This window comes from Enhydra lutris, unplaced genomic scaffold (genome assembly GCF_002288905.1).
Source record: "Enhydra lutris kenyoni isolate GAN:26980312 unplaced genomic scaffold, ASM228890v2 scaffoldscaffold3, whole genome shotgun sequence".
NCBI lineage: Eukaryota > Metazoa > Chordata > Mammalia > Carnivora > Mustelidae > Enhydra > Enhydra lutris.
The window spans coordinates 22545024-22558806 of NW_019154087.1; the positions used below are offsets into that span (position 1 = coordinate 22545024).

Genomic DNA, 13783 nt, shown 5'->3' on the forward strand with positions numbered 1-13783 from the left:
TTCCTATGTGGGTTAAGCCTCTGCCTTCGGCTCAGGTCATGATCTCAGGGTCCTGGGATCAAGTCCCGCATCGGGCTCTCTACTCAGCAGGGAGCCTGCTTCCCTCTCTCTGTCTCTCTGCCTGCCTCTCTGTCTACTTGTGATCTCTCTCTCAAATAAATAAATAAAATATTTAAAAAAAATTAAAAAAAAAATACACACATAACCGGGATGCCTGTGTGGCTCAGTGAGTTAAAGCCTCTGCCTTTGGCTCAGGTCATGATCCCAGTGTCCTGGGATCAAGCCCCGCATCGAGCCTGCTTCCCCCTCTCTCTCTGCCTGCCTTTCTGCCTGCTTGTGATCTCTGTTAAATAAATAAATAACATCTTAAATATATATATATATATATATATATATATGTACATAACTGGGTGCCTGGGTGGCTCAATCCATTAAGTGTCTGCCTTTGGCTCATGTCATGATCCCAGGGTCCTGGGATTGAGTCCCATGTTGAGCTTCCTGCTCAGTGGGGAGTCTGCTTCTCCCTCTACCCCTCCGCCTTGCTCTCTCTCTCTCTCTCACTCTCAAATAAATAAATAAAATCTTTAAAAAAATACATATAGGTGCGCCTGGGTGGCTCAGCGGGTTGAAGCCTCTGCCTTCAGCTCAAATCATGATCTCAGGGTCCTGGGATCAAGCCCTGCATCAGGCTCTCTGCTCAGAAGGGAACCTGCCTTTCCCCTCTCTCTCTGCCTGCCTCTCTGCCTACTTGTGATTTCTGTCTGTCAAATAATTAAAATCTTTAAAAAAAAAAATACATATAACCTGGGGCACGTGGGTAGCTCAGTAGGTTAAAGCCTCTGCCTTCAGCTCAGGTCATGATCCCAGGGTCCTGGGATCAAGCCCCACATCAGGCTCTCTGCTCAGCAGGGAGCCTGCTTCCCCCCCTTCTCTCTGCCTACTTGTGATCTCTGTCAAATAAATAAATAAAATCTTTTAAAAAAATACATATAACCTATAATCTACTTTTTATAGGTTATATGGATTTAAGTAGATTTCTAAGCTTAGGTTTTCTCTGGTTATATAGATTTAAATAGAAATCTAATTAAATAGATGTAGAAAAATAAGTATTTACATGTTTATGTTTATATATTTATGTGGTTTACATGTTCATGTGAACTGCTTGTTCATATCCTTATGGATTTATTGGAGCTTTTTATATATAAAGCATGTTAATCATTTTGATCAACTATTCTTGAAATAATAATGGTTCAAAATAATTCACCAAACTTATAAATATTTTTCTGTTTCTTCATAACAACACAATTAAGATCTACCTGCTGGTTGTTGTGTAAACAACTAACTACTTCATTAAAATGCTTTCCAGCATTAGCTTGGCTCATCTCTTGTATTTTATTTTAGGAAAGAAGAGGCTTGTAAAATTCTTTGTCCCTAGTAGTGTCCCGAGAAAGGACACTTTATCTCGTTTCATTGTTCAGAAGAAGATACCCATTGTTACACCTGTCTCAGTTGTCTCTGAACTAACCCTAAAATTTAGGGTTAAGCAAGTATCCTGGTAGAATGAAGACAGACCCTAGAGAACATTTATTTCAGGAATGGTTTATCATTCATCCTATACATACTCATTGAAGGTAACATTAATTTTGAAAGTCATTGTGCTGAGCCATACCGTGGATGTATGTCCATGAGGACGGTCAGCAGCCTTAGGGAGCTTATGGTTTAAACGTAAACTTGTGCAGACGCCTCCAGCTTACCATAGAGAGTGAGCAGGAGCTATGTGAGAATACAGAGCCTGGGATGCAGATCATGCCTAGACGAGCCAGGCCTGGAGGAGTGTAGACTGTTCAGCCATTCCACATGACTGCCGTGTTTACAATGTGCCATTCTTTCTTTACCTGCTTGCAGTTCAAAGTGGCCCATTCCAAGGACGATAATATTTGGTTTACTTGTTTAAAAATGGTTGCTCGATAGCTCTGTTCTGGTCAGGACGGGAAAGTTGCTTAATAAATACTTTTTAAATAAAAGGTCATGCTTCTTAAGTAATCTAGATAAAGAAGTATTTCTAAAAAAAAAAAAAAAGAAGAAGAAGAAGAAGTATTTCTAGATTTCTAGGGCATTTTATTTTTTTAATTTATTTTTAAAATAAAGTTAGTTTAACATATCCATCCTAAAACATTTTAAATGTAAAGGCTTATAAGCATAGCTACCAAGGGAACTGGTGGTGGTTGGCGAGAATGAAGGCTGGGGGTTAGACCTTCTTCTGTTTCATGTTATTGATGCTGTGGCACTCTTTTGTTAGCAAAGACACCAGAAACCTTCACTTGGAAGACATTTGCTCTGTGTGCTCTTTAACCATATTTTAAATAGTAATTGTCAGATTTGACTATAATTAGAATTAGGCAAACAGAATCTCATGAAGATAGACAAGTTTCCATTTATTTATATCATATAGTGGCTTGAGCCCAAATCCAAGATCAGCTGCTTGCTAAGTGTCTAATGGGAAAATTACTCTTAAGTTTTGTTTCTGTTTCTTTACTCACAGTTTGAAACATTGCATGATGGTTGCAAACCAAGCTTTGAAAATGATGTCACCTGGTTAACATAGGAAATATTGGGGCAAAATCCATAGTGGGGAATCACTGCCGGCTAGGAATAAGGTGCTAAGATAGATCTGTGCGTTGTAGGCCTAAGGATATTTGCTTTCATGCCTTATACACCATTCAAATAATTCTAACCTAAAACCAAAGTTATAATGCAAGATCATGTTAACTAGATTTTATGAAGGATTCTTATGTATCTAATTGGGGAAATTAGTCAGAGATTAAATTTTTCAAAAAGAAACGTTTCCTCCCAAGATGGCTGGGTATCAGGAAAGAACAGAGGTCTCTGTGTAGTGGGAAGAGAAATAAGACCGTTAACCTACAAATGAGAAAACAGTTAATAATTCAGGGACATGTGAGATGTTTATTTTGTGTTTAATAGCTTTTTTTTAAAAGATGTTTTTCATTTAGGGGTGCCTGGGTGGCTCAGATGATTGAGTGTCTGCCTTTGGTTCAGGTCATGATCTCAGGGTCCCGGGATTGAGCCCCGCATTGGGCTCCCTGCTCAGCAGGGAGTCTGTTTCTCCCTCCCACTCTGCTGCTCCCCCTGCTTGTGCTCTTCCTCTCTGTCAAAGAAAATTTAAAAAGAAAAAAAATCCTTTAAAAAAAAGAGATTTTTTTCATTTATTTATCTGACAAAGAGAGCATTCGCACAAACGGGGAGCAGCAGGCAGAGGGAGAGGGAGAAGCAGGCTCCCACTGAGTAGGGCCCTGAGATCATGACTTGAGCCAGAGGCAGGTAGATGCTTAACCGATTGAGCCACGCAGGTGCCCCTGTTTAATACTTTTTGAATGACTCAATAATGTGTATGCAATGTGAAGTTTGAAAATACTTGGCTACCTGAAAGAAAATGAATTTTAGAAGACTTTTTTTTTTTTTTTTTTTTTTTTTTTTAAAGTTTTGTTGATCATTGCATGCTGGGGCAAAATTACCAATGTGGAGTTAGACAAGTCATTCACTAACTCTGTGTCTTTAAACATGTTCCTAATTTGTTCAAGCATAGTTTTCTTATCTGAAAGTGGTAATAACAAATTGTTGTGTGGACTAAAGGACTAAAGTCATGTGCTTTGCTGGTTTAAAGGCTCCCAGTCCTCTTGGTGCCAGACCTTAGGGCTGGATCAGAGAAGGAAACACATTTGCATTCATCTCTAGTTGTTTTATCAGTCCTGAAAGCATCAGTATTGACTTCAGAGCTTTGGGAAAGGAGGTTTTTCTGCCATAGGAGTAAAGCAAGGTCTGATGGTATGAGAAAGGTAGAAATTTACCACACTGCTGTTTTTGCCTGGCCCTGGGGGGGCGCATCTTGTGTGACAGTAACTTTCTGGGGCACCAAACATGCAAACTTAATAACGAGGTGAGATCTGGACATGTAACCTGAGTAAATCATTGGGTTGAACTGCTTATCATTATAGGGCTACCTTCAGAGAAACAGCCCATACCTGTTTTTTGCTTTCTTCTCTCCTCACACCCCACAAGATTTCTAAATTCCTTACACACAGTTGTCATCCAGATGCTGCATTTTCATGAGTAAACATTTTGTTGTTTTAAAGTCACAAGGTACTTCCGTGGACAAGGAGAAAGCCATACAGTAGTTCTGCTTGGGGAGATCACATCCAGGAGGTTTTTCCCCCTCAGCTTTTTTTTTTTCTTAACTGGGGGAGGAGGAATTTATTTACTTTTTCAACAAACATTTATTCAGTGGTCACCTATTTTTTAAATGGCTTTATTGAGATACAACTCATGTTACTGTACAGTCCACCCACTTAAAGTGTACAGTTCAATGGTTTTTAGTATATTCATGGATGTGTGCAACCATAACCACGGTCAGTTTTGGAACATTTTCATCACCTCAGAGGGTAACCTACCCTTGAGCTCTTACCCCGTATTTCCCCGTTCCCTCACTTCCACCCCAGATCTAAGCACTTTCTGATCTATTGTTTGTCTCAGTAGATTTACCTCTTTGGGACATTTTATAAGAATGGAATCATAATATGTGGTCCTTCATAACTGACTTCTTTCACGTAGCTTACTATTTTCGAGGTTCACCTGTGTCATAGTATGTATCACTACTTCATTCCTTCTTCCTTCTGGCTTTTCATAGCTCTATGATCTTCCCTCCCTAAGGTTAGATCTTTTCCCTGGTACAGATATAATTATCAGTGCAGTGGGAAAGGAGTTGGTTTAGTCTATTTGGAGAGGAAGCAAAGTCAAAGCTAATTGATAATTCAGATATATAAATCAGTGGTGAGAATTTTTTTAATTGCATGTCCCTATCAGCTAAAGAAGTTGACCATTTTATAATTATTTATGGATTAAATACCCAAATTACATAATTATCTACTAACTCAGATTACTGTATACACTTAGGGTGATGTTTGTGATCATTGATGGAAGCTGCAAATCCTTATATCAAATAAAATTGATAATTTCTCATTATTTTGGGCAGCTTCCTATTAGATAGTACAGATTTTAGTTCTCATGCAAGCTCTTAAAGAGTTGGTATTAGAAGTAGGATAATTGCCATTTTCTTGATGTTTGCTTGTGCTTGCTTTATTAGTATTTTCAATCTACTTGGCACTCTTGTCTATCTGACATACAGAGCAAATGCGGGGACGGGGGTCCCAGGGACAATCTGTAAATTAAATATTTTTGTAAAGCTTAAACTTTTCAGTATAAAAGCACGTATTAATGTTGTAGTGTTTTCTTCCCGTACCCCAGTGGATGATGCTGTGTATGCCTGTATAGTACATTAGAACCCACTGCTCTAGATGAATGGGGAAAGTAAACTGGAACTACATTCCTATTGTTCCAGTAAGATACTTCTGACAATCTGGCTGCTGTGTGTTTCATGTGAAGTTTTTTACGAGACCGGTAGATTATGCAGCACTATGAAAATCCTTCTCATTTTGCCTGGTTGTGTCAGTTCTTTGCTATGTAGGCTACTTGCAGACTGCTCAGAATCACCTGGATTTGCTGCATGCCCGGCGCTGGGCTGTAGCTGTGTGTGACCCTGGTGAGGCCCAGCTAAATTACATCATTTGAGGTTATGCTTCATGCTGACCTTGTGTTGTCTCCTGCTTCCCCTTCTCGTGGCCCTGCCCTCCAGCAGCTCTGTGGGAATTCTGCTGCCTTCCTTTCCCTAGATTAGATGTCTGTGCTAGGGTGTTTGCTATTTTAAACCAAAAAGGCACTGTGTGTGCAAGTGATGAAACTGCTTGGAAAGAAAGCCCTGTGCTATCTGAGACAGTTCTCATGCCTGACAAGCAGGTTGAAAATTGGGCACTATCCAAATCTTGACAAATTCTTGTGGGGCTTGATGGCAGAACTCTTTGCTAGTCCCCACAGAGATCTGCTCAAAGAAGATGGTCATTTGACTTGGAGAAGGCAAGAGAGCCATTTGAAACATCTCTTAGTGTTTAAGACTGTTTCCTCAGCCCAAGTTTGTGACCAGCTTTGTTCTTTGCTGAAGAAATATCCAAAGGAAATGGGCTTAAATTGTTGAAAGAATTTAGGTTGGAAGAATTACTTCAGAGGGAGGGATTAATAAACATTGGAATGGTTTATCAAAGGAAAGCATGGAATCTGATTATTTAAGGTTTGAAGAATAAATGTTTATTTGAATGAAGCGATTTAAATGCCTCACCTGGAGGGATCCCAGCCCTTGGACTGTGCCTGTTGGTCCTGTTTCTTACCCAGCTCCCCTCACCCCCCCAAGTCCTCACCTCTGAGGCAGTTTTATTTTCTTTTCAGTAAGCAGCATATAAACCCTCCAGGCCCTCTAAAAGATTATACTCCTTCCTGAAGGGAAAAATAAATAGGCCAGCATATAGATTATGCTATATAACGAGTCTCCTGTGTATTATTATAGTGTTGTCACCGCAATTCTCAATTATAGCAATTTTTGCTGAGGGGTAGTCTTAGGAGTGTGTGGGGCCCAGGGCTAGTGAGGCTGCTGAGAGTCCATGTGCTTTCCGTGTGTCTCTGTGTCACCGCCGTGGTGTCTGTCTTGAGGTTGGTGGCTGAGCACATGGGGCTGCTGTATCACCTCATATGCAGTTCAAGTGATGTAAATTCAGTTTTCTGAGGAGAGTCTTAAAGAATACTGGAGTCACTGGAAAGAACTGAACAAAAGTGGAATTCTTGTTTGTGAGCAGGGGGCCTGGGTTCAGTTAGCCCCCACTGTACTGACTTGCTTGGGTGTGAATGAAAAGCCTGGGATGCTGCCAGTGATTATTTTGCTTGTTACTTTGCTGGAGAAGGCTAATGATAGAATCATAAAAGAAAGGGGTCTTGCCTGATAATCTGAAATTAGATTGGGGCCTTGGGATATGGAAAATATGATAAGCTTATTAAGAATGCAACCTAGAGAAAAATATTTAATAACTGGAACTTATTTCTCACATTTTCTGAAAATGGTAAAATTAAGGAAAGACAGCATTTTTCTAAAAGAAAAAAAAATCTAGACTTTGGAATGTTATTATTTGTATTTTCTTGCTGAATTTTGCTGTTGCAATTCTAAATTCATGTAGTTTGCACCTCTTCCTCCAAAAACAAACAAAAAAAAAATGAATCCTAAATGAAACAGATATTGGAACTTTAGTGCAATAAACTGAGGTAGGCAAGCTGTTAAGAGTCTTCCAGGTCAGCACAGTTTCAGACAAATTTTTCAGAGAAAATGTACAGTTTGGTACCTGACAATCAGGCCTGTTGATTTAAAATCCTATCGAATAGACAAAGGCAGCTTTTGTTCACCAATTACTTGGTGTTTCAGAATGAAGAGATTTTGTACAAAATGAAGGGGGATGCAGTTTTCTCGGAGTCATTTCTTTGATTTCAGTGAATTTCAGAACTTCATAGACTAGGAAAAGTAACAAACTCATAGTTCATTGACTAATATTTACATAGGCAATATTAAATCCTTGTGAAAAGGGCTTTAATAAATGGGATGCATTTAATTTTGTAAATTCTTTAAAAATTCTTCTGCTTTCCCAGTCTCTTCATCTTAAAGTCTTACCATTTATTAATTTGGAGTTTCCGAACAGAGCTACATATATTAATTGGGGCAGACATTTTCAAAAACAGCAATATAAGTATCGGAATTGAAATATCAGGGTATTCTGATAGCTAGGGAGTGCACTTGACGTACGTAGCACTATATGTAACCCTAGAGATGCGGTATAATGGTTGACCTGCTTGTTCTCTGTGATTTTAAAAGCAGGATTGGATATATTTACACAATGTGCATAATAATAGCAATCAAAATGACTTCATTAATTTTTTTTTTTTTAGAAATCAGAAATACCTTCACTCTTACTTGCTATTTTAATAGTAGTATATTGGCACTGACATATTTAGGTTATTGTGTCCTTAAGAATTTTTCTGCCTTGTTTGGTGACTTCAGGTTTTGATTCAAATATCATGGCAGACTTAGTTGTGCTTGTGTGTCTGGAGCTAGAATTGAAAACCTCTTTTGACTTTTCTATTCTTTCCTCTCTTGTTAATAAGGAATTATGCATTTACAATTTCCCAAATAACCTGTGATTTATTACAAATGCAAATTTTAGCTCTGCTTAATTGAAAGGGCCCCGGGGAGGGGGAAGGGCCCTCCTTGAGCAGCAGCTCCAGTGGTTCACCTTGCATCAGGTGTCTGCAAAGTCTTCAGACTGAAAGCATGTTAAAGTCCCTTTCCCAATTGGAATCACTTACCCCATCATTTTCGTTTTACCCTTTAGGCTTGAAAAAGTGTGTATTTAACCATCAGTTCATTTTGTGTGGTCTAAGTTATAAAAATGCCCCTGCTGGTTTTTCCGTATGAAAGACATGTTTTTCATTTGTGGAAACTTATATAATTTTTTTTTTTTTTTTTTTTTTTTTTGGCTGGCTTTCTTTTGTGCTGCTTTAAATTAAAAGCAAATGTACTTCCCTCCCCTTCATTCTTGCTTCCCCACCCCCATCTTTGCATGTTCCAATTACAGAGTTGTGAAAATAAGTCATCTTTCGGCTTTTGTTACTTTAAAACAGCTATCGGTGATGTCAGAGTCAATACTAAAAGCATTAAGAATGCTGGCAGAATGTAATGCAGCTGCAATCCAACATGATGCTGGAAATGGGGTTGAGAGCATAAAGGCTTTCCATATTCCCAGGGCGCACAACTGCTTGCGGCCTTGGCTTTGATCTCTTCAAAGGCTGCTGCCTCCTCCTAGATGGAGAGACTTGGCTGCCACTCGCATGCATTGAAAAAAGGCAGAGGTCTCTATTCAGGCAGAAATCAATCACTGTGCAGAAACAATTATGTGTAATTCAACCATCATGAAAACAGGACGAGATTACGGGTTTGTTACCTGAGTGACTGTGTAGAGACGGGGAGCGGAGAACACTGGAGTCCTGCTGACATGCCACATCTCGATGACAATTATAGACATATGAATGATGTCGCAGGCGGGGGAGGCATGATGACAAATGCTGGTCACGCTGTCCAGCAGAGCAGAAAATGAGGTTACAATTGGGAGATAATGTTTGCATATGTAACCATATTTCAGCAAGCTGAAAAACTTCAGGGAACAGACCCTCAAAAACTTTTGTGGGTATTTGTGTCTATATATACTAGCATTTGAATTTGATATTAGCTGAATTAAGGCAAAAATAATCCTAGTGATTTGAGAATTATACTGGAAGAGAGAAAGAAAGTGAACTTCAGGTTAGTACATCTGCTAAGTTGGAGTATATCCTCCTGACACCAAACGGAAAACACCACCAAAGTTTCTACCCTCATATATGAGTCTTTCTAAACGTCTTCTGGTTCAAAAGTAACGTTTTTGTCTTGAGTTCATTTTTCTGCCTCAAAAAGGCATTATGTTTTTTCATCTTGATTTAAGCCCTTTGGAAAAATGGTTTTGTCAGTTGTACTATCTTCCCTTGTTTTCAAATGTTATTTTTCTAAAGCAACCTTCTGAAATGTGTTGAAGTTTCCTTTCATTGTGCATAAAAGCAGGGCCTTTTTTCTAGGTAGGAAATAACTTTTTGCTTTAAGTAGAAGTATATTTAATCTCAGAGCCCTGGCACGCAAAGCTGTTGAGGCATTTATTTTTATTTTAACTTGCTCTTGTCACCTCACAAAGGCATAGGAGTAACCTCACACTTTGCCAGCTAGCCTGGCTACGGGGGTGGGGGGGCAGGCAAAATAAGATGAAAACCTAGATGGCTGATTATAGAATGGTATTGCTGCCGCTCAGCTTGCTACCCAGGCCTGGGTTTACCTTTTATGCCGCTCCAGCTTAGACATCAGAGGCGTGAGAGCTGCTTTGAGTTACAGATCTTCAAACAATAAGTCAAAACAAAAAATCAATCCCCTCCGGTCCCTGGGTGCAGTTATCGAAAGATAAAAGAGAAAAATAAAGTTATGCTAAAGCAGATAGAGGAAAGGAGCAGAGATGCCAAGGAAACTCGGAGGACAAGTGCAGAGTCTAAGTGGGCCTCATGTGAGCCAACATCAATGGATTTTTATCTTATCAAAAAGTTTTAGGGTTGCCAGTTCTTTTCAGACTGGACCCAGTCCGCTCCAGGGCTGCCTGGAGCATGGGCTCCAAGTTGCCCCCCACTCTAAGTAGAACCACATAGGAATTAGACTACATTTCACTTAAGGTATAAAACTTGCCACAGACTTCAACAGCAAATTAGAGGTTTCAATAATCCCTCAATATTTTGAATATAAATTGAGGAGAGGGTTTTTTTTTTTTAATGTTTATTGAATGCTGTAGATTTACATGAAAAGTAAGGCAAATCTCAATAGTGTGTGTTGTTCTTCAAACCAAATTTTTAAGGAGAGCAGGAAAGCCCCCAGGAATTCTTTTTGAGGTAAGAAATCTGTGTTTTCCCTCTGTTTCTTCTTGGTAATGTCAGATATTTTTGGAGATTAACTTTAACTATCTGTCTGAAACATTTTTGCTAGCATTTTGATATATGAGCCAGCGAGCGTTTTTATGAATCCAAGTTACAGAAAGAAACGGGTCCGGGGGGCTGTTTATGCTTTTAAATATCTGTCACTGTAAACATTTTTGAGATTATTCAAGATCTATTTCCTTCTTCCTTCATTAGCTACCCTAAAGGTGTTTCATAAAATGGCAGCTCAGCTTTCATTCTTACCCTTCCCTTAGTTTCTCCTTATTTTCCTCTCTGATCAGGTACCTGAGCTTCTGTCAAAGGAGGCCAGCTCTACTTCTGTCTCCCTAACCACTGTGGAGCCCAGTCTGCCACTTGCTGGATAATCGGTTTCCAGATTTTAAGGGAGAAAGGGTAGTTAGCTTGGCATTGTAGAACTGGATACCCTGCTATTTAAAGAAACTTGTTTTATGTATAAACTACACTTAATCATTTGAGTAAAACCATCATAGCTTTCATTTGCATAGTTCAGATGACTCACTGTTTTGAAAATTAAATAAACTCAAATGGAAAACAACCACACACTGCGGGTTGCAACTTTTATTTCCTAGTAGAGAGTTAATGAGCAGAAAGATGGCAGGGCCACTTCCACACATCTAAGCCTGAATTTTTTTTTTTTTGAACTATTAATGAGTGTACTTTATTATAAACATCGAAGCTTGGAGTATGTGCTATAGGCCCTGAGAGAAGAAGTGGAATGAAGATTCTTTCTAGTTTTTTATAATTAAGCAATGGTAGAAAATCACAATCTGTATTTTTAGGCCTTTGTCCTCTGACTCTCCTTCAGGCTGGGTTCAGTTAGCATTTCCACTCCAGTCTCTCTCTGCCATTTCCTATCTTTAATCCCTTCTTGTCATCCTTCCAGGCTCTTTAGAGGATGTAGTTAGAAGTGTCTTCATGTTTACATCCGAGGAAGGGAAGAAGGCAGGGGAGGAAAATGGGGCAAGGTGGTGAATGCCACACCGAGGTTCCATGCCCCAGCAAGCTCCGGTCTGGCCTGCGTGGAGGAACCTTTGAATTCCTGGCATCCCAGTCCTACCTTCTGAACTCTTTTACTCTCATAGAGCCAGCAGCAGCTGTGAGGACTTGATTGGGAAGTGGGGTGGCCAGGGGGTGGGGGAGGCAGCCTCCATAATCTCTAGCAATAATATCCTTAACCACCCCAAATAAACATCTATGCTAAGTAAAACATTCTTCAGGATAGAACCTTTAATCTCTCTTCCAGCCAGATTGCTGTTCCTAAACCCCTTTAATGGGAATGTAGATGCTAGGTGAACTGTCAGGCGTATTCACCTGTGTGTGGATACCTGGCTGGAAGATGCGTTGTCTCCAGCTCATGAATCTGATCGCCTGTACTTGAAGCCTAGGTTCACCACTTTGTGGCTGTGGGACCTTAAGCATGTTACTTAAGTATTCCAATCCTCCTCTCCTTATCCGTATAATGAGAGTAATAGTAGTAGCTACTGATGGGCTCTGTGTGAAGGCAATCCCAATGCAAAGCATACTTGACATTTAGGTGCTAATAAATGTTAACTATTATTGTTATTGCTAGAAAAGAACAGTCTATTCTGCACAAAATTGAAACATTATTTGCATTTTCTTACTAACTTTTAAGATGTCCTGTCTTACCTATTTATGCACTTTTGATATTTGAATTTCTTCATGTCCCATTCCTGGAGTAGAGCCCAGGCACTGGAGGGAAATGTTGAGTCCGGCCTATTTTATCTAAGCCAGAGTTTCTATTGAAGATTCAAAAACAGGAGGTTTTGGTGTGGTGGTCTTAAGGGCTGCATAATTGTGGGAGAAAATATATGGTTAATAATTCCTTAAACTCTAGGTTTTAGTAATTTGGAATTTAGGCAAAAACTAATTCATATTTTTCTAGCCTTTTTAATATACTCAAGGAAAAAGCTTATTTCTTTCAAAGGAAGAAAAAATTTAAATTCCATGAGTGGCATATCATATTTAGTTGGATATATTCTGTAGGACAATATTAAGTTCTTATTACAGAGTATATGTATATGTAATTCACTACATTTGGAATCGTAAAAAGGAAAACCATATTTCAGATATTTTGAATCAAAATATGGGTTTAAGGATCTAAAATTTATAATATTCAGGGATATCGTGTATGACACAAGCAGGATTCAGGTTACTAGGTTGTTACAGTCCTTCAGGATAAAAGCAGACCATGGGCAGCGTGTAAGTAACTACCGTCTGTCCTTTCTGCTCTCGGACTGTCCCCTTTGCCTGCCAGCACACCCACCTCATGCCGTCAGACAGGCTGCCCTGCATTACCTTTCTCTCCTCAGCTCTTCGAGGGTACTTTTATCACATGCAGACTCTAAATTGAAAATCTGAGTAGTAGCATGACGGTAAATTTAAATTCTATCAAATATGACTTGGCCCTTCTGTTGTCATAGGAAATCTCTAACTTTAGAGTTGCTTTATGTCATTTTTGTAAAAATATGCTAAAAAAAAAAAAAAGAAAAGTCCCTTATTTAATTAATTTGCTCCTTTCTGCACTGTTTGAAGAATAATTATTTAGGGGAAGGACACCAAAACATATTTTAATTAGTATTAATTAAAGTTAATTTAAAAGTATTTGAAATGAAAATACTGAAATTTTTGACAAGCCAAAGGAAACTTAGTCTGAGTTAAATAGCTCTTTTCTTAGCAGAAATGACCAGATAACTTTTTCAGATTTTTTTCCAGCTTTATTGAGGTAGAATTGACAAATAAGAAGTATACATACTGAAGGTATACAATGTGATATTTTGACCAACCTTTTAGAACTTAAAAGAATACACACAGAGCTCTTATTGGGGGCTATTTAATTTTCAGTTACTACATACCTCTGGATAGATAACTTCATAAAAATTATTGGAAGGTATCTTTCATGTTACTCTTGGCTATTTAGAGTTAGAATGTTATTTCAAAATCTTACAAGCATAGCAAACAATCACAAACCTTTATGCTTTTGGAAAAAATCTTATTGGAGGGCATGCGACTGTAAATGATTTTCAGGCTTGATTAAATGTATTTCGTAAAATATGTAAATCCTAAGTCTGACTGTAGATCTGAGTCCTAAAAGGCACCGTTCTGGAATTCCATCCTCTGTGCATTGCTAAGTTCTTGAGATTCTGTGTAGGGTACAGCAACCCGGAACGTTACCATGTAGCGTAAGTATTTAAAGGTTAAAAACAAAAACAGGTGTACCTGGCTGGTTCAGTAGCTAGAGCAT

At 38.9% G+C, this 13783-nt stretch overlaps 1 protein-coding gene across 4 annotated transcripts in view; it reads left to right on the forward strand.

Annotated features, from left to right (window-relative positions):
* The window catches only part of LOC111154120 (lymphoid enhancer binding factor 1), a 142658-nt gene that overhangs the window by 19952 nt on the left and 108923 nt on the right, over nt 1-13783 (forward strand). The window lies entirely within an intron of this gene.